Genomic DNA, 21,687 nt, shown 5'->3' on the forward strand with positions numbered 1-21,687 from the left:
CAAATTTAAAGTTCAATTTTGCTGGATACAAGATTCTTCGTTGGCACCCATTATCTTTCACAGCTTGATATATGTTGTTCCAGGACCTTCTAGCTTTCAATGTCTGTATTGAAAAATCTGTCATTATCCTAATTGGTTTTCCCCTATATGTAATCTGATTCCTTCTCTTGTGGCTTTTAAAATTCTCTCCTTATTCTGTATGTTGAACATTTTCATTATAATGTGCCTTAGTGTGGATCTGTTGTGATTTTGTACACTCAGCATCCTGCAGGCTTCTTGAATTTGGATTTCAAATTCATTCTTCATGTTTGGAAAATTTTCTGATATTGTTTCATTGAATAGATTGTTCATTCCTTTAGTTTGGACCTCTATGCCTTCCTCTATCCATATAAGTCTTAAATTTGGTCTTTTTATGATATCCCATATTTCTTGAATATTCTGTTTATGGTTTTTTACCATTATCACTATGTGATCTATATTCCTTTCAAGAGTATATTTTTTGTCTTCATTGTCTGATGTCCTATCTTCCAAGTGGTCTACTGTGTTGGTGATGCTTTCATTTGAGCTTGCAATTTGGTTTATTTTTTCTTTCATTTCAAGGATTTCTGTTTGGTTTCTTTTTTAGCACCTCTATCTCCCTGTTGAGGTGATCTTTTGCTTCCTATATTTATTTATGAAGCTCCTTGTCAAAGTTATCTTTAACTGCCTGTATTCACTCTCTTATGTCTTCCTTGAGTTCACAGAACATTTTAACCATGTACATCCTGAACTCTTTTTTCTGTCATTTTTTCTGCTGTGGCTGCCAATGATTCTAACGAAGTGGTGTCTTCATTTGTTTGGGGCACTTTCTTCCCTTGTCTTTTCATGTTGCTCATATGTCTTCCTTTCCAGCTCTGTGGGTCTAGATTGTTATTGTTTTTACCCTATAGGTTTGTAGTGCTCTTGTAGGGTTCCAAGACCTCTCCTTTGTGGGGAAGGACAATGTTAACAATCTCAATATCAACAATATATCATCTATGAACAATTTGTTGTTATTGAGACATTTACAGTTTAGTCTCAATGTCCAGAAATGTTGGATTCAATTATTATCTAAAATATAATCAGTAGTTTTATAAAAAGGTTTAAAGATTCTGACAGTGGACAATAAACTGGGGGTGGGGCTTAGGACAATATGCTGAGGAGGTAGGATGTGAGGATATAGAGTTAATATATCTCAGGAAGTGTGAAGGAAAATCTAGTGAAGAGGGTTAGTAGCAAGAGAATAGACAGGAAGTAATTTAGGGTAGGCGAGTACGGGGGATGATAGTAGTACATAAAACAAACACATATATGTGTTTAAAAAATAGAGATGTTAAAACAGTAAAATTTGGAGGGGGAAAAATGAAAGAATGAAAAGGAAAAAAAAGGGGGGGCATATACAACACCTGTATATTATATTATTTCAGATGACTCAGTCCTCAAAGTCCCATTTCATGCAAAGTTCATGGTTTCATATATGTTGGGGGATGTGAGGGCTGGAAGATGGAAGGGTAGAAGAGAAAAAAAAAACAACCAACCAACCAACCAACAAAAAACTCGAAGAAGCCAGGGTTGTAGCTAGCTTTACATATCCGTATCTTTCTTGCTTCTCTGATCATCCAGTAGGTGGCCTCATCTGTTGTAAGCTGGTGTCTCTGCCCTCTGGATGGTGGAGGTAACCAGGGTGGGAAGACTGGTCCTGGTGCAGGGCACCTGGATGTGGGGAGTGACACCCACCAGTCCCTGCAGAAAGACTGCACCTCACGGGTCACTTGCATGACATGAGTGCCAGGTACTATCTACCTCTCTTGCCTGGAGATTTCCCAGTTCGTGGTCTCTCCCTCTCCCCCAGCAGTCAGTTCCCAATTCAGGAAACTCTAACCCTGGGGAGTACTGTGGATGGCTCCCTGGTCACACTGCACACCTGTGTTGGGCAGCTACTGTGTTGGGTTACCACCGCTGGGGAGGGGGGAAGGTTGGAAATCTGGTACTTGGCCCCTGGAAATCTGATCTGGGAACTGCCCCCAGCTAAATGGCACGAATGTTGAGTCAAGATGGTGGGGGTCTGTTTTCAGCACAAGGGGAGCCTGGTGAGGTGGCTGGAGCCTGGTGAGGTGGGGGGAGCCCAGTGATAGCGTTGTGCTGTGGTTACATAGCAGCTGAGTGACCAGCATGGGAGCAGAGTGAAATCTTGGTGATATGTAGATGTATTGATAGGTGATTCTGCTAAGGCTGAGCTCAGTGAGTCTTGCGTGGACTGGAACTTCAAACTTTGGGTCCTGCTCCAATGCCAGGCATCCTACTTCAACACTGAGGCCCAGAGCCCTGTGAGGGGTCACAGCACTGATGATTTCTGTGGAGAGCAGCTGGGTAGGTGTCCTCTAACACTCTCAGAGATGTAGTATTCCTGAGAACACTTTTAAACACTTTAAATATAAGCAATCAAAGAGAAAAAGTAGCAGGAAAATGGTTTCCTTCGTGTTGTGTTTGACTTTAATTCTCTCATACATCTTCATCCTAGAGAAATTTCTAGTTGCTTTTATTTATTGATGAGTGATTCTTTAAAGTCAACATTGCCAAGGAAAGGTGTCAGTGATGATGGTAATAGTTTAAAAATGTAAGCAAAAAAAAGTGTCCAGTTATGTGTTTAAGATATAGTTCAATAATATAATGTGATTACTTAGCCACTTTCATGAATACTCACAAAAGTAATCAATTCATATATTCACATTAAGAACTTAAGGCTTTTAGAGAGTTCACAAAAATGTGAGAACCATATCCACAGTCAATTCTAGAATATTTCATCACCTAAAGGAGAAACCCCATGCTCTTTTGATATTACCCCCTATTCACCAATCCCTCCCCTCAAGCCCTAGGCAACCACTAATTTACTGTTTGTCTCTATAGATTTCCCTATTCTGGAATTTCTTATAAATGTAATTATATATAAGTTGTGATTTTATATTTGAAATAGGTGAGTTGTATGATATAGGAATTATATCTCAACAAATCTGCCTTTAAAAAACAAACTTAAAGAACCATTTCAGTAATGACTCACTGACTTTTCACTTAATTTTTGTATGTGTGTGTAAGTTTTTTGGGATTGCCTCTAAAGTTAGTCTTATTAGTTTGTGGCCATGGTTTTGAAGAAAATTACTTATGGTATGAACAAGAGTAAACAGTGAAAATTTGAAAATGTAGTCACCTTTAATGAGATAAAACTTAAAATATTACATTTATGCTCCCAAATATAAAATTCCTTCTTCCCCTAGAATAAGAAAGACAATAGAATTAATTGAACATAACTTTCTAAGCCTTATATTTGAATACATGACCACGGTAACTCCACATCATGTACAACCAAAAGAGTGGGATCCTAAATAGAATAAATTATATTCTCTGTATGTATAATTTGACAAAATACATTCTACTGTCATGTATAACTAACAAAACAAATAAATCAATAAATAAAATTGATTTTCCCTGTAAATGTTGACAGTATTTAATCATTTGGGAAATGCTAATAAGGGTTTATAAATGAAACAAAACAAAATAAAACAAACAAAAAAGACTACAAGTTCAAAAAAGAAAGAAAAAAGGTTTCTTAAATATTTGAAATATTGACAAATATTTATTATCCCATGAGGATTCCTTGGATGAAAAAACATTCATTTCCAAATGAACTGTTATATATACCTATGGAAACTTGTTGGTCATTCAAATAGTTCTTCATATTATGCATATGGGGAAGATAATATTTACATATGATGGTGTTTTGTTGATCCCTCAAATTTCAACAATGGAAAAGTTTTCTTCATGTATTCTTAGATAACAAAATATGTAAATAGTGATTCAGGCCAGTGTGATAGAGAGAAAAATGCCCCATGCAAATGTGTCCATGTCCTAATTCCCAGAATATGGGTGTCTGTTACATGGCATGTCAAAGAAGAATTGATTTTGTAGATGGAATAAAGGTTGCTAATCAGCTTATCTTAAGACAGAGAGATTATCCAGGTTGGCCCAAGGTAATTACAAGGGTTCTAACAAATGGAAAACCAAGGCAGAGGAGAGACAACCAGATAGACTGTAGCATGAAAAGGGTTTGGCCCAATTTTGCTGGGGTTTTTGTTTGTTCGTTTGTTTTGTAGTTTTTAAAATTGTTCTCTTTAGTCATATAAGGCAGTAGAATGTATTTTGACATATCATACAAACATGGAGTATAACTTCCCACTCTTGTGTTTGTACATGATGTGGAGTTACAATGGTCATGTATTCATATATGCTAATATTGCTGGATTTGAAGATGAAGGAAGAAGAATTATGAGTCAAGGAAAGAGTGCAACTTCTAGAACTTGGAAAATTTATGGAAACAGATTTCCCCTTAGAGTTTACAAAAGGAATAGAGCTCTGCTGACATCTCCATTTTAACATAGTGAGACCCAATTTAGATTTCTGATATTCTTCACTATGAGATAGTATGTTTGATTATTTTAAAGCACTAAATTTTTGTTAATTAGTAGCAGCAGCAATGGGAAGCTACCAATAAGTTAAGAGGCATTCTTGTAGTCATAATCCCCCTGAAATAGTTTGAATAATGATTATATTTTTTCTGATACTCTAATAATTTCTTTAGTAGCATTATATACACTTTACTACAGTTTGCTAAAATATTTAATTTTATTAAATAGACCTATATATTCTCCTATGTGTTAAAATGTTTTCTAAACAAAATTTTTGTAATTATGAATAAAGGATTTAATATACTCATGTCTCCCAGATTTTTATTCATTGTTTAGTTGCCTCCCTAATTCTCAAATTCTAAAACAAAATAGCATCCATAATAGTTTGGAATAGAAGATGTGCTGTGAGTCTTTATGAACCTAGCATTTCTAATTAAGATAAATGCTACCCAAAGCTGTAATTTAGAAAAAAATGTGCACTGCAAAGGAGCCATCTTTTTACTTTAGTAATTAGTTCATTAGCGGTATATGTTGCTGAATAGCTCTATCTAACCTCTGAAAATTTAATTTATTCTTTAATGAATATATCAAATAGTAAATAGTTTGTATAATCACTATAGATTTTATAAAAATTAATATCAAAATCTACTTTCTTTTTGGAATTTAGATTTTAGGATTTACAATGATGATAATTCTAAACATGAAACAGTTTGTTCATAATTTCTTCATTGTCTCAGAATTTGATGGAAACAAAGATAGAAAGTATGATGGGTGGAAATAAAGAGAAGATAGACAAGTTTTGATCCTAGCAATAGCACAAGAGTTAATAACAAGAATCAACAAATGGGACTTACTTAAACTGAAAAGTTTTTTCTCAGCAAGAGAAACAATAAGAGAGGTAAATAGGGAGCCTATATCATGGGAACAAATTTTTACTCCTCACACTTCAGATAGAGCCCTAATATCCAGAATATACAAAGAACTCAAAAAATTAGACAATAAGATAACAAATAACCCAATCAACAAATGGGCCAAGGACCTGAAAAGACATTTCTCAGAGGAGGACATACAATCAATCAACAAATACATGAAAAAATGCTCACCATCTCTATCAGTCAGAGAAATGCAAATCAAAACCACCCTAAGATACCATCTCACTCCAGTAAGATTGGCACCATTCTGAAGTCAAACAACAACAAGTGCTGGTGAGGATGTGGGGAAAAGGGTACTCTTGTACATTGCTGGTGGGACTGCAAACTAGTGCGGCCAATTTGGAAAGCAGTATGGAGATTCCTGGGAAAGCTGGGAATGGAACCACCATTTGACCCAGCTATTGCCCTTCTCGGTCTATTCCCTAAAACCTAAAAAGAGCATGCTACAGGGACACTGCTACATCGATGTTCATAGCTGCACAATTCACTATTGCTAGACTGTGGAACCAACCCAGATGCCCTTCAATAGATGAATGGATACAAAAATGTGGCATTTATACACCATGGAGTATTACGCAGCACTAAAAAGTGACAAAATCATGGAATTTGCAGGGAAATGGATGGCACTAGAGCAGATTATGCTTAGTGAAGCTAGCCAATCACTAAAAAATAAATACCAAATGTCTTCTTTGATATAATGAGAGCAACTAAGAACAGAGCAGGGAGGAAGAGCAGGAAGAAAAGATTAACATTAAACAGAGACATGAGGTGGGAGGGAAAGGGAGAGAAAAGGGAAATTGCATGGAAATGGAGGGAGACCCTCAATGTTATACAAAATTACATATAAGAGGTTGTGAGGAGAAGGGGAAAAAAACAAGGAGAGAAATGAATTACAGTAGATGGGGTAGAGAGAGAAGATGGGAGGGGAGGGGAGGGGGGATAGTAGAGGATAGGAAAGGTAGCAGAATACAACAGTTACTAATATGTCATTATGTAAAAATGTGGATGTGTAACCGAAGTGATTCTGCAATCTGTATTTGGGGTAAAAATGGTAGTTCATAACCCACTTGAATCTAATGTATGAAATATGATATGTCAAGAGCTTTGTAATGTTTTGAACAACCAATAAAAAAAAGTATCATGATGAGCTCTGCTGACACATTCCCCAGTGATACAGGTGAAAATGACTTTAAAAGGCAACCTTTTAAAGCATCCAGAACCATCCTAAGGATAAGCAACAAATATCTATTCAAGAAAATCTATGAAAATTCGGTAAAATGGGAAATTCTGTGGTATTTGAAACAACATTACTCCCTCTTTCACTCTTTTCAATTCAGTGAAGTGGAAACTCTATTCCAGACTGCTTCAGTCCAAAATACAGAATTCCATTTTCACCCAGCTCCTGATTGGAAAGTCTTTCCAGAATGAGCATGACTTTGGTATTTCCTATTCAGTTCTCAGTTGCCCTGAAGCCAAGTCATGGGTGAATATAGAAGAAGGTGTGTGTGTGTGTGTGTGTGTGTGTGTGTGTGTGTTGTCCCTTGTTCCTTTTAACCCTCAGACATAGAAGAGATGCTCTAATCCCATTTGTAGCCTAGTGAGAACACTAGGACTGTCAATACCCTACCCTGACATCTTGTGTGAACGTTCCATGACAGGAGAGTCAGTCTTCCTGCTTTGTCCCATGCTGCTGCCTTTCTTCCATCTAGGTCAGCTCCTAGTGTAGGAGTGTCACTCAGAAAGAAGCTTACAAGTACCAAATATTGACCTCAGAAATTATATTTTAAAGGAGACATTATATGATCATATTAGTTTGTAGAGGAATTTATATCCCAGGGCATAATTGAAAATAATTTGAAATATTGACAAATATTTATCATCCCATGAGGATTCCTTGGATAAAAAAAAAAACATTCATTTCCAAATGAACTGTTATATATACCTATGAAAACTTGTTGATCATTCAAATAGTTCTTCATCACTTATTATGCATATGAGGGAGGTAATATTTATATATTATGGTGTTTTGTTGATCCCTCAAATTTCAACAATGGAAATGGACATATAATTAGTAGAGTTTAACAGCTGGCTATGGTTAGGAACATACTAAAGAAAAGAAAAGCAGTACCTCTGTTATCCTAGGGAGACTATGAACAATCTAAAGCCATGCTTTCCTGAAGAGCAATATCAGAAGATCAACATCATGGTTGAGTAAGGAATAGACTCCAGCAAAATAATCAAGCCACTTATCAAGCAATAAATAAGCAAATAACAATAACAAATCTTGCTTTGAGGGGTACTATCCAGAATTGCTACATTGTATTATCAAAAACATGCGTTTCTGACAAAAAATAATGACACAGGAAATGTGATCCATGTATTGGGTGAGAGAGGGTGGTTGGAATGAGTACTGTTTCTCATCAGAAAAAATGGAGGCTGGAAAGTAGTGAGAATAATGAGTTACCATAGAACCCAGTAACTCCACTCCTATGCATATATTCAAGAAAAATAAAATGTCCACACAATTTATATATGAATGTTTATTTGTAATCATTGTTGGGTGGTCTTATCTTAAAAAATCCTTGCTGAGATCAGTGTCACATAGTGTTTCCCCTATGCTTTCTTCATTTTTTCTTTCATATTTTAATCGTTTTTGGTCTTACAGTTGTCTTCATTTTGAGTTGATTTTTTGTGTGTGTGGTAAGATATAGGGGGCGGGCTGGGGATGTGGCTCAAGCGGTAGCGCGCTCTCCTGGCATGCGTGCGGCCCGGGTTCGATCCTCAGCACCACATACAAAACAAAGATGTTGTGTCCGCCAATAACTAAAATTAAATATTAAAAATTCTCTCTCTCTCTCTCTCTCTCTCTTCTCTCTCTTTTAAATAAAAGATATAGGGGGCTAGTTTCATTTTAATCCATGTAAATACTCAGTGTTCCCAGCAGTATTTATTGAATATATTATTCTTAACCTACTGTATATTATTGGTACCTTTGTCAATAATCAATTGGCTGTAAAAGTGTTTGTTTGGGGGCTCTTTTGCTGTTCCATTGGTTTGTGTCTATTTTTCTGCCAATACCATGCTCTTTTGGTTACTATAGTTTGGTGGTGTATTTTGAAGTCAAGTAAGCAAAAAGAGCAAAGTTGGAGGCATCACACTACTTGACTTCAAAGTATATATTGATATTTGGAGTCTTTTGTAGTTCCATATGATTATTTAGGATTTTTCCTACTTCTATAAAGAATGACATAGACATTTTGATAGGGATTACAATGACTGTAGATTTTATTTGGTAGTATGAACAATATTAATTGTTTTAAGAACAAGGAATGCCCTTCTACTTATTTGTACCACCCTTAATTCCCCTCATCAATGTTTTACTTATAGAAATTGTTTGCCTTGGTTAAATTTATTTCTGGGTGTTTCATTTTTTATTTTATTTTTTTGTATGGAACTATTATGAAAGGAAATGTTTCTTGATTTTTTTCCTGGTTAGTTCACTATTAGCATATAAACTGGTAATTATTTTTGCATGTTAATTTTGTGTCTTGTAACTTTACTGGATTTGAGATGTTTTCAAATGACAATGTTCTTCTATCAGTCAACCGTTACCCACTTTACTACTCACGTGTTGGGCCCCATTTGGTCTTTTGGTATCCTGTTGGAGTGTTACCTTTATGTACTCTGATAGCAATAAAGCTGCTAAAGGGTCAACTGAACAGTGAGAAGGCACAAAGTAGTTTTTCCTGCCCTATATATTCAGTTCAGCAGTTAACATTGACCTCTTATTAATAGGTTTATTAGAGTAATTGGATAATTTTTCTTTACTAGAGTGAAAAGTATCCTGATCAATCATCTAATTGTCCTGTTAAAGACTTGGGAAAAAGCAAAGTACATTGTTGCCAAAACTTTTAACAAGTAAATGTTGGGTTGTACAGGATGTTCTCAAGGTTTGTGTTCATGTATGCATCTTAACTTCCTCTAATATAGATTATATTTTACACATACTATGAATTCCTATTTTGTAGGGCCAATCAAAATTTGTGTAAAGTAATTGAATAAGAATCTATATAGCTTTTAAGACCTCATAATAATTAATTAAACATATCATGCAGACAATAAGGCTGTGGAAATTCCATATAGGGCAGGATTTAGCTCAAGAGTGGAAGGAATGAAAGAAGGAAGGAAGAGAGGGAGAGAGGGAGGGAGGAATTTTGCATAAGGTTATGTCAGGTGTCTGAATTTTTTCCCACTCAAAATTTGTATGTTGAAATCCCAAGTTTATGCTATTAGGAGGTAAGGCCTTTGGAAAGTGATTAGGTCATGAGAATAGAGCACTCATGAATGGGATTAATACTCTTATAATAAAAGAGGCCTGAAAAAGATTCTTTCCTCCTTCTACCACATGAGAGGGCAGGAAGAAGATACCATTTATGAACTAGAAATCAGGCTCTCACCAGTCACTGAGTATGCTTTCTCTTGAAATTTCCAGACACCAGAACAGTAAAGAATAAATATCTGCTGTTTATAACATTTTCAGTTTATGGCATTTTGTGTTAGCAGCAGAATGGGCCAAGACATCAGGTTCCCAAATTTTGTGTTCTCATTTCAAAAAGCTTTTTCCTTGATAGAAGAGAGTATGCCTGTAGGTTCAATGTTAGTTGCAGAACTCATTAAAAAAGAATGCATTTCATTAACTGTATTTTATTGTCCTGTTATGTTGGGTGTCTATATCAAAGTTCTTTAAACTTATCCTGGTCAATTACTGGGGGGAAGTAATGGATATACAATGTATGTATGTGTATATATATCATATATACATATATATGTAATAGATATATACAGATATATCTATTACATATATACATATATATGTAATGAATATATATGGATAAATATACACATACATATATATAATGGAGATATATACATTATAATGGAGATATATACATTATAATGGAGATATATATATATATATATATATATATATATATATATATATATATTTACTAAGGCTTTTTGGTGAAGATCAGGAAACATTACCTGAGACAGAAATATTGTGTTTGACATATTGTTTTCTTTGTTCAGAATATTTTAAAGTCAAGTTACGTAAACAACTAAACTAAAGACAATTAAACCATGCTGTTCAAGATGCAACTTATAGTGTTTTGAACCAGTGATCATTGGATTCGGTGTTGTTTTATGAGTCCAAGAGGATCAATCCTGCTGTGCTGCAGCTCTCAAAAACCACAGAAAACTCTTTATTTCCTTGTTTAATAATTGTTATCTTACTGACACCTAAGAAATGGTGCAGGAATACTTGCACCATAATTTCACACAGAAGTTGAGTTCTTTGCTCTGTTTCTTTCTTTCAGTGACTGGTTTGTTACAGTTTCCTTTTAATTAAAAGGAAGACCTCATGGTTTGTTTTATTTATTAGTAACAATTTGTATTGTGTATTTCACAGGCCATGGTTCAATGCAAACCAGTACAAAATGCCTCTAATTCACTCCTCCTGTTATGATGCTCATTCCCTGCCTGGCCATGTTTACAGTCCTTTATCACCAACACAAATCATCTGTCCTGTCCACTAACTCAATTTCTCCAGTCTCTTCTCCCTGCTGCCCTATCAGCCCCAAGGGCAGGTACAATTCTGAATTCTAATTTAATTGACAAACCCTTCCCAGCACAATCCTCTAAATACTCAAGTCAATAAAGTTGAGACATGAGATACATATTGTTGAAGAATAAACTGACCTGGGAAAAGAGACATTTGTATTCATTCCAAGACCTTGGGTAAACAATCCTTACTGGTGCCAGGCTATAAAATAGAAAATAAATGTTAGTTGTTTATTGATTTCTGAAGTTTTCCATAGAAATATTGTCATTGGAATTGTTGGGGAGGTGTTAGCTTACTTATTCCATCCATTGATCTACATAATGGATAGCTGTAACTGTAGATGTTTAAATTGCTTTTGGATAATTAAACTGAATAATTTGTCCAATCAACTTTCTTGAGGGATAAGGCAGAGCTCTTATTTGGAATAGAAATTATATTCTGTTTATGTTGATTAAATCAGGTGTTAGATTTCACTCATACTTTCTCTTGTCCATTCCCAGATTATACTTGAACCATCTCTAATCCCCTTAGACCTAAGTGATCCATTACTACATTTCAAGGGTAAGCACTTTTGTGTGATTAGAATTTTGGAATGAACTTTGAATGGTTACTCCCCCTGCCTATGAAGAGGTACAAAGCAGTGACAAACCATTAAATTGTCATTCAGAAGTCCAGAAAACAGAATGCAGTTTTTTATGCAATTCCTGATAAAAGTAGGCACAGACAGAAAGTCTAAACCTCTTGATCTTATAGTATATGCTATATAGAGCCTTGGTGATCCAGCTAATTAGATAGCTCTGAAGCACAATCTAACAATATAACCTTTACAATCTTTTTAAATCATGCATGCATTGAATATTGTGGTAGGAGTGAAACTTTATTCTACTATAGTAGTTACTGGTACCAAATACACATTTGACTGTTGTCCCTCAACCCCCCCACCAATAATACCAGAGAATTTTGTTGTTGTTTCATTATTTCAGTAGAAATATAATAAGATCTGCAAATCAGGGGTAGACAATTTTAGTCACTAGAGGGGAGCCTTTTCTGTAAAACCATACCTAAGTCACAATAGTGGAAGTGATTCAGGGGAAAAAAAACACACAGACATAAAAAGTCCAGGCAGGTTGATCCTCATTCAGAATGTTCCATGGATTTTTTAACTTCATAGTTGTTTAATATCAGTCCAGAAGTATAGCTTAACTCAAACCCTATCATATTAAGAATAAGAAGTTTTAAAAATCGTGAATCAAACTGAGTCATTAACATAAAATGAAAAAGGAACAAAAAACATAAAATGGCTTCCTTAAAGATTAACAGATGAGAGAATATAAAAATGGATTTATGCCTAAAATAGCTCTTGAGGGATGTTCCATCAATTCAGTTAGTAACATTAAAACCCTTCCTTTAGTACAACAAACCAGACACCATCATTGTCACTTCCCACTAGTTGACAAGTTCTCTCTAACCATAATGCCTGTACTTGTGACATTTACCATTGATTTCTGATTAAAGCTGCCTGGTTTTCTTTGCTATTTGACTATTGTGTGTCTTTAGAACTGTGAGTCACTTGCTCTCAGTCTAGTTGGTGGTCCACTTATAATGCAAAGCAAGGTTCCTATCTGCAAAGTGTGAATATAAAGGGGTATGAGATGATTTGAAAAAGCTAAGAGTAGAAATGAAGTATCTTTCTTCAGAAAAGAAATACTGAGTGTCCTTCTCCCTGAAGTTCTGTGGCAGCAAATGGCCCTGAGCTTTCTGAAGCAAATTTACAGCATATAATCAAGTGTGATTTCTCCTGATTACCTCAGAACTAATTAGGAAGTACCTCCCACTCAAGACCTCCATCTAATTAGAAGGATCTGTTAAGAAGGTATTTGCATATCTTTCAAGTCATATTATGTCATGAGGACATTTGAGCTGATGAAAACTGACATTTACTATAAAATAAAAATGCAAAGCATTGAAACCAGGAGTCATCAGAACCTCACAGCTGTGGATTTGGGAGCCTGTTTTAATTGATGAGACACAGTGGTTCTGCCTCATGAAGCAAATCAGAGCATGAAGCCCAAGGAATGTAAATATGCAGAGGTCAGAATATCATAGCTCGTGGAAGAGCTGCAGACACTGTGAGTGTGCAGTCCCTGACTACAGTTTCTATTCTTTTCTCCCCTTGGGATTTATAAGCCAGAAATTAGGAGAAAAGCTTCTCTCCCTCCTTTCCTCTCTCTGTCCTCCCACCTTTCCCTCTCACTCTCTAGATCTTTTACCTTTGCTGTACTATTTTTACTTATCACATATTTACCACCAAGTGTTGATAGTAATAATGCTATTTGGACATCAGGCAGGCTGAAAAAAAGAAGGATTTGAAGTTGATTCTCAGGAGCATGCCATCATTTTGTGCAAATGTATTTACTTCTAATAATTACAAAAAGTAGCCATTAAAATTACAGCAGTGACTACTGCTTGCAATATGACAACCATTGTCCTATGTTTTTCACATGAATAATTTATTTAATACTTACAGAAACCCTCTAATATAGGTGCTTTTATTATTTCCACATTAATCTTTAGGAAATGGGGCCTCAGAGTGCTAGAATAATTTGCTTAAGAATAACCCAGCTTGTTAACTGAATTCAGGATTTAAACTTAGTCAAACTAACTCCAGAGTCAGAGCTTTAAGAACCTGAACTTCTGTTACTTTTTCCTCAAGGTAAGTGTATTAACATTTATACACTTGTGTGCATGCACACATGCACCCCCCACCCTCCCCACAGTGTTTGGGACATGGTTGGGCAGGTAGCCACCCAGCTTAGCCAGTTGGAATTCTCTACAGGACTCTATGCAAATCTTGGAGAGGAGGAAATTTTTTGTGTTTAGAATTTTTTGCCACCTGCACCTCAGAGAGGGTGTTAATTTTCAGGATTTACAAATAACCCAAAAAACTTAATGCCAAATAATAATAATAATAATAATAATAATAAGAAGAAGAAGAAGAAGAAGAAGAAGAATTCAGTCAGCAAAGGAACTGAACGGGCACTTCTCAAAAAAAGAAATACAAATAATCAACAAATATAAGAAAATATGTTCAACTTCTCTAGCAATTAGAGAAATGCAAATTAAAAGTACACTTAGATGTGACACAGCCACATCAATGTCTATAGCAGCACAATTCACAATAGTTAAGCTATAGAGCCAACCTAAGTATCCTTTAACAGATGAATGGATAAAGAAAATGTGGTGTGTGTATATATATATATATATATATATATATATATATATATATACATACATACACACATTGGAATATTACTCAGCTATTAAGAATGATTTTTATCACATTTTCCAGTAAATGGATGGAGCTGGAGACTATCATGGTAAATGAAATGAACCAATTCCACAAAACCAAAGGTCATTTTCTCTGATATGTGGATGCTAATCCACAATAAGGGAAGGAAGAAAGAATAGAAGTTCAGTGGATTAGACAAAGGGGGATGAAGGAAAGAAAGGGGGGATGGAAAAAGGAAAGATAGTGGAATGAATCTGACATAACTTTCCCATGTACATATGAGTACATCACAGAGAATTTCACCATCATGTACATCCAGAAGAATAGGATCCTAATTAGAACAAGATAGACTCCATGCTTGTATAATTATATCAAAATGGATTCTACTATTATATATAACTAAAAAAAACCAATAAAAATTTTCCTAGTTCTAAGGACAATATGTGTTTAAAGTGGCATTTTTGCTTCCACATTGGGAAAACTAGTCTAGGGTAAATGTAAAAAGATAAAATCAAAGCCAAAGGAGAATGGAAGAGCAAGTTTTAATGATGTAATTCAAGAAACTGTATCAGATAGGGATCCATCTATATCTGAAGGTAATGTGCTCAATTTTTTTCATGCCTATCACATATCCATCTGTTTGGTTTAACTGGTGTGAGATCATTCACTGTCATGGGTCCAGAAAAACACACAAAGTGAGAAGATGAACAGGGAGTGTTGTGTGTGCCCACAGACCATATGAATTGTACTTTTGAGTAAAGAATAATTTTCAACAATATCCTTCGTCTTAATTTCCCAAAATATGAACCAAGGATTTTGCATTTGCATTACAGAAAGCATTTTAAAATATATAAAGTACTGTCACTCATTTCTTGACTTAAAGACATTTAGAGAATAAAAAATAATTAGTACAGAAAGGCTGTATATTTATATATTTCCTTACTATTACAAAGTGGGCTGATTCACTGCATTTTGTTTTCCAAACAACTTCTTAATCTTCCTGTGGCATGTGCTATTATTTTCATCTTATAGATGAGAATATTGAGGCACAAGAAAGTTGTACATTTTGTCCAAGACTACAGAGTAATAATTAGTTAGGCTGAGACTTAAAAATGAGTCTTCTTTTTTTAAAAAAAAATATTTATTTCTTAGTTGTAGATGGACACAATACCTTTATTTTATTTATTTATTTTTATGCAGTGCTGAGGATTGAACCCAGGGCCTTGCACATGCTAGGCGAGCACTCTACCACTGAGCCACAACCCCAGCCTTAAAAATGAGTCTTCTGATTCTAGAATTGGTGTTGATTTCTTAGGATGACTCTATTCCATCTTTAGTATTGCCTAATTTTCCAGGGAAAATTCTTATAGTCACAATACATCCTATTTTTTTAAAGAAATTATCAAGATATAATTCATATACCATACAATTTAATCATTAAAAGTACATAGTTCAATGGTTTTCAGTATATTCACAAATATGTGCAGCCTTTACCACAATTTTAGAATGTGTTCATTACTTCAAAAAGCTAGTCTTTAGCCTTGAACAACCACTCCTTAGCCTTGAACAACCACTCCTTAGCCTTGAATAACCACTAACCTACTTTCTGTTTCTCTATATTCCCTAGTTTGAACATCCCTATGATGGAATTATAATATATAGTATGATATGACTGGTTTCTTTCACTTGGCACAATATTCTCAAGATTCATCTATATTGTGGCCTGTGTCAGTACTTCATTTTTTTGTGGTTGAAAAAATAGTCAATTTTTTGTCTTATGGTTTAGATATGGGGTGTGCACCAAAAGCTCATATGACAGACAATACAAGAAATCTCAAAGGTGAAATGATTATGAGACTTGTAACCCCTGATATGGATTAACTCTGTGATTACCATAGTCAGGCAGGATGTGGCTGGGGGAGATGGAACACTGAGGGTGTGCTTTTGAGGCTTACATTTTGTCCTTAGTGAGGAGAGTTCTCCTTCTGCTTCCTTGTGGCCATGCCTTGGGCTGCTTCCATCTGCTGCCATGATGTTCTGCCTCACCTCTTGCCCAGAACAATGGAGTCAGCCATGTATGGACTGAGACCTCTGAAACTGTGAGTGCCAAAGAATTTTCCTCCTCTACAATTGTTCTTTCAAGGCTTTTGGTCACAATGACAAAAAAAGCTGACTAAAACAAATTGGATGTTTATATTATAGTTTATATCCATTCAGTAGTTGATGGATATTTAGGTTGTTTCTACTTCTTAGCTATTACAAATAATGTTGCAATAAACATTCACATACACACTTATGTGTGGATGTATCATTTCATTTATCTTGGTATATGCTTAGCAGTGGATTTGCTGGCTCATATGATAACTCAATGTTGAAGTATTTGGTGAAATGCCAGAATGTTTTCCAAAGGGGCTGCACCATTCTACTTTCTCTCTAGTAGTATATGAGGGTTCTGACTTCTCCACATCCTAGCAATGCTTGTTATGTGACTTTTTGGTTCCAGTCATCCTTTTGGTTATGAAGTGGTATGTCACTGCATTTTTGTTTACATTTCCCTAATTAACAATTATACTGAACATCTTTTCACGTGCTTATTGGCCATTTGTACATCTTCTTATGTGAAATGTCTATTCAGGGTCTTTGGCTATTGGGTTATCAGTCTATTCAGTTATTGAATTCTAAGAATAAACATTCCAGATGTAATTTATCAAATACATGATATGAAAATATTTTTCACATTTTATGGGTTGTATTCATTTTTATAATGGTATTCTTTGAAGCATAAATGTTTTAATTATAATAGAAGCCAATTTATCTATTTCTTATTTTGTTGTTGGTGGTTTTGTTATTACATCTGAAGACATAATGGGAAAATATATGAACTGTTTATTTCTAGAATTCTCCACTTAATATTTTTTGACTATAGTTGACTAAACGTAACTGAAATATTGAAAAATAAAACTATGGATGAGAAGAGACTACTGTAAGTATAGCAAAGCTATTTGAAAATTAATGTGATAATTAAGCAAATAGCTTATATTTGAAAGTGTCATGACATTTTTCCAGTAAAATATTAAGTACCTTATATTTTATTGAGGTTTTAACTTTATTTCTAAAATTTATTACAGTTGTTATAGTGGAAGAATTGAGTACTTTGTCAATGTGTGAGTCCTTACCTGGAGTATAAACTTTTCAAAGGGATTATGCTTGTGAATCACCAGCACTGAGAACAGTGCCTAGTACATAGTAAGTACTGAGGAAATGTTTATAGAATGAATGTGCAAATAAATGATCCTTCCCTGAAAAATTCTAGGTTTCCCAATAGGTCTCCAACCTTTGTTGGTTCCACTTTAAAAATCTAGAATCTTCTTGAAATTGGTTGTGTTTGTACTTACGATGGATATAATAGAACTGAATAGTGTGATGAGAGTGTTAGGGGAAGAAGCAGCACGAGTCACTAAAAGAATGAAAGGGGAGCCATTAGTTAGATACTGTAGACAAGTGTAAACACAAACTTCTCTGTTTAAGTGTTATTTCTACTTGAGGGTCTGGCTTTTGCTTAAGTTCCTCAAGTCTCTCAGGCCAGGAGAATTACTGAAAAGCATTGATAAAAGAGGAATGTCTATCTGATTATTACTGATTTGCACATGGACATCAGCTGGAAAAGGAAGTCTTAGAGCAGCGTGACTGATCTTCTCCAATGGGAAATACTCCAGAGTCAACACCTGTGTTTTGATAGGATCTTTGCATAGGGTCCCCCATTCCAGAACTTGAGCTGTCTGGATGTTTGCACACTTAGATCAAGGCCAGGACTCCCAGAGTTAACCACTTTTGAGTGAACTTGTTGCACTATATTATAGAAAATAGAAGTAAATGTGTGTAATACTGTTTCCACCCTGACCTAGGAAACATAAATGCTGAGCACCAAAAAGCAGGAAATAGCATCATCATGCACCTATCATCCCACATGACAAAGACCTTGGAGGGGTAGGATTTCATTTCTATTCCAGTAAACTTCTCCATTGTCAAGCTTGTGAGATACTGGTGCATATTACTAGTGGGACCAGTCATGGATACTGGATGAGGATGATAAGACAGGGTCTTAGTTTGGGTTCTCTGGCAGCAGACGGGAGAAAGGATTGAAAAATATTAGTGGGAAGAAAACATATTTGTGGAGGTAAAAAGACATGGAAAGGATGACAGCCAATAAAAGGTGTAAAATCATGAAAGCTACCACAGTGGATTGATGACTGGAGCTGGGAATCTCTGTGAATCAGTGTAGTACATGAACCATGGGCTATTTAACCATCAATCATGGTTGAGGGTGATTTCCTAGGATATTAAATCTCTGGGTCTTGCAGCTGATTTGAGTGGACAGAGTGAGCTTTGGTTGCCAAAGAAAGTCCTTAGGCAATCAGAAGTCTCAGAAATGTACTTCAATGAGAAGACAACAGGAAATAGGAAAGTGGGTGAAACATCAACAGAATCTGTCACACACAGCCAGAAAAACTTCATAGAAGTTCACAAGTTAGTGGTCATTATTTTAGAGGGAAGAAGAATGATGGATTAACAAATTTTCTCACTAAAGCAGCAATGAGATGTAGTCAAGGGCTAGAGGAACTGTTGAGTTCATAGTGGGAGGATGCAGAGCCATCAGAGCCTTTTTTTTTTGTCTTTGTGGGTATTTCCTCTACCCAGAGTTGAAATTTCTATCCTTTTTCTGTCTACCATGTGTGGTTGTTGGCTGTAAAAGTCATTTTAGAAGGTTTTTCGTTTTTTCAGTTCCTGGGATAATCTTGTAGAAAATAAGACAACATGCTCGGGATATAAAATTAGGTATGATTTATAAGTAACTGTGTTATTCAAGACAGGAGGAGTGTATTTTGAAGCCAGTAGCTGGGTAATAGCACAACAAGTTTTTTATGTGTCATCACAGAAAATGATCTTAAAACCAAAGACCCCATCCAAGGATTACCTTGTGGTCAGCATCAAAGTGCAGGAATCAGGCCCTGGGGCAGCAGAGGGATGATCTCAGCACAGCAGCAGGGACAGGGCTGCTGGTCGTGTAATTTTGAAAAGTGTGACAATCTCTGCTCAGTAGGACCTCACACATCTTTCTTCCCATTGAGGCTTTGACATTTCCCCTTATGCCCTGACAACACAGACTTTCAAGGCAGGGGCTAATTTCTTCAGCAATGTTTGCTAAGCACTCTGGCCTGGCCTCTCTGGGACAGCTCCCAGCCTTACAGGAGGGGCTGGGGCTTAGGAATGTAAGGAGAGAGGGGTGGGGAGGTGGGGGGTGGAGTGAGAATATGAATGAGTAAGCAGTTGTTGACATTCCAAATGTTCATGGATTCTGAACTAAACTACTGTTAAACAGGTAATGAAATATCGTAGGAGATGGGAATGGGGCCTCAAGGGTTTGGGAACTGGCGCCTGAAATCAAGGATGTTGTTAGAAATATGTCACAATAAGTGTGGTACTGACCAGCCAGTGGAGCTGGAGAGGGCATGTTAGGGCCTGTGCTGTGTGAGGTGCTAACTCTGTAGTGGCTGGCTCCTGGGGAAGGAGCAGGGTGGCAGGGCCAGCAGAGGGCACCTCCAGAGTGTGTAGGAAGCCTGGAACAGCCTGTTTGTTGACCAGTCTGTACCTGCAGAGTGAACTAGAGTCAGCATCAGGAATTCCCCTCAGGACCACCAACATAGACCACCAGCAACTCACACAGCATCTCGCATGGACACGGGGGCAGCATTCTGTGCTGGCAGGCAGCTGAGCAGGCTGCCTTCTCACTGTGAGAAGGAAAGGCTCTCAGCAGGAAGGACTTTACAAGATGAAAGGTTCCCCTCTGGGGAGATGAAGATGTGCTCTCTTTAGGAGAATGAACTAGAAAAGCTTCTACTCTACTCCAAGAAAAATGTTTCCCCTTTGTGGTAAGACCAGGACTGAAAGAAGGGCCGTCCACCCCCCACCCCATCCCTGACCCACAGTGCAGTATGGGGATTTGCAGGTTGGAGATGGGAATATGGGCAAGATTTAGCACCCTACACCCCCCACGATGGGGCATTGTGTGTGGTACACAAACCCCACAACTCTTCAGGGTGGCCCTGCTAAATCCTGACTGTACATCTCAAGGTTATGTCACTTTGTCCCCTAAGCGTACTTCTTTCTTCACGAGCATTATACCCCCACCCCAGTTAAATATTAAAAAGTTTAGGCTTTACACCCGTGAAAATTGATCGGGCTTTTCTTTTGCAATTCATTTTCCCTTTGGTAAATTTAACACAGGACAGCAATGCACTGAGAGAGACAGCTGGCTAAGTAGATGGCTCTGTGGCAAACAGGGTGCTTCTTTCCATGTCAGGTCCACTAACTTGAACTCAAGGTGGCCCCTCCATTCTCAAAGCAAAAGGAGAAGCAGCCAGGAATGGCGTGTGGTCCTGCAGTCATTCTGCTAGCATCCTGCTGGGCGGCCTATGGGGATCACTTGTGGAGGTAAGAAGATGACTCTGTGTCCACAACCCATTGATTTCTTGGCCATGGTACCAGAAACTGTCAAAAGGTGCTAGTTGTGGCAAGGGCTGTTTTGTGACCCATTCTTTTTCCTGCTGAACCTCAATTCGTCAAGGCTCCAGACAGTTCGTGATGACATTTAGTCACTATGATCCGGGCTGGGTTCGGGTTGTTGACTTGATTTCCATGTTAGTACATTAATATTCAGTGTAACCATTGTGCATATTTATACCAGACTATATATCTTGGGCAATTCCAATATCTGAAGATTTAGGACCTCTGTTTTGAGAGTTTTCAGTGATATATATTACAAGACAAATCCATGACAGGCTCAGAGCAAGGTGGCAAAAGAATTGGTTTCCCATTAACTACCCTTGGCAGTGTCCAGCAGGTCACCTCATCCTCTGGAAAGTGGATCGGTCACTTGAAGGTAAAATGTTTTATGACACTGTGAGTGTAAATCACACTATCTTGAAGGCAGACTTGTAATTCTCCCAGGGCATTGTACAGCAGCACTATAATTCTTATGGGCTTGGGAAGGGATTGTATTGCCAGCATCAAAGTCACCCTGGGATTCCCCCAAGTAGTATAGAGTCGAGATTCCCGAGCCAGTCACAGCAGTGCATAGAAAAGTGTCTTCTCAGACACTACATACCCTGAAGTGGTGGAATTCTTACTATTTGCTTAATTAACATTCCTTGCACAATATCTCATTTGCACTGATGGGATAGGGCCCCTTCTATATGCCCATCTCTCTATCAAGCCCAGTTACTCCACTGAATTGATGTTAAGGTGCCCTTCAATTTACCCTGTAAATGTCCCCAGTCAAATTAAATACATGCAATGATTTTTTTCCCC

Source organism: Callospermophilus lateralis, chromosome X, assembly GCF_048772815.1.
Source record: "Callospermophilus lateralis isolate mCalLat2 chromosome X, mCalLat2.hap1, whole genome shotgun sequence".
NCBI lineage: Eukaryota > Metazoa > Chordata > Mammalia > Rodentia > Sciuridae > Callospermophilus > Callospermophilus lateralis.